This window comes from Lampris incognitus, chromosome 10 (genome assembly GCF_029633865.1).
Source record: "Lampris incognitus isolate fLamInc1 chromosome 10, fLamInc1.hap2, whole genome shotgun sequence".
Taxonomy (NCBI): domain Eukaryota; kingdom Metazoa; phylum Chordata; class Actinopteri; order Lampriformes; family Lampridae; genus Lampris; species Lampris incognitus.
The window spans coordinates 57,965,687-57,966,215 of record NC_079220.1 but is presented as its reverse complement, the minus strand read 5'-3'; positions in this window follow the sequence as shown (position 1 = coordinate 57,966,215).

The following is a 529-nucleotide window of genomic DNA, read 5'->3' as shown; positions in this document are numbered from 1 at the left end:
CACACTCGGCAGCACATCCATCTTCGTCCACTGAACACGGTGTACAGCGTGACAGGCCACACCAAGTGCTTGTCCTCTGAGCCAGTGTTATTCTAATGTATTCTTTAAAAAACAAACAAAAAAAGTTAAAAGCAGCACTTTTAAGCAGTAAAAGCCATCAAACGCGTGCGGTGCACTGTCAGCAATAATCAAAGGCATTACAAGCGGCGACTAATGGGGGGGGGCAACGACTCGGCCGTGCACTTGTGCTTTCCACCATTACCGTATGACCGCTGATCGATGCGGCACACTAGCGCTAATCATCATGAGCCGTGACTGTTTACATCCTTTGGTCCCTGTCACTCCCCGGCACTTCGCCATGGACACAGCTCCCCCATCAGGAGGACGCCAACATCCACGGTTCTCCTGTTTTTTGGTTTTTTATTGCATAATGCCGGCATGCAGGAAGTATGGGTTATGTGATGTTATGCGCGTGACCTCAGTCCTGCTCTGTAACTATGTATGAATACAAACTGCAAATATGGAGCCA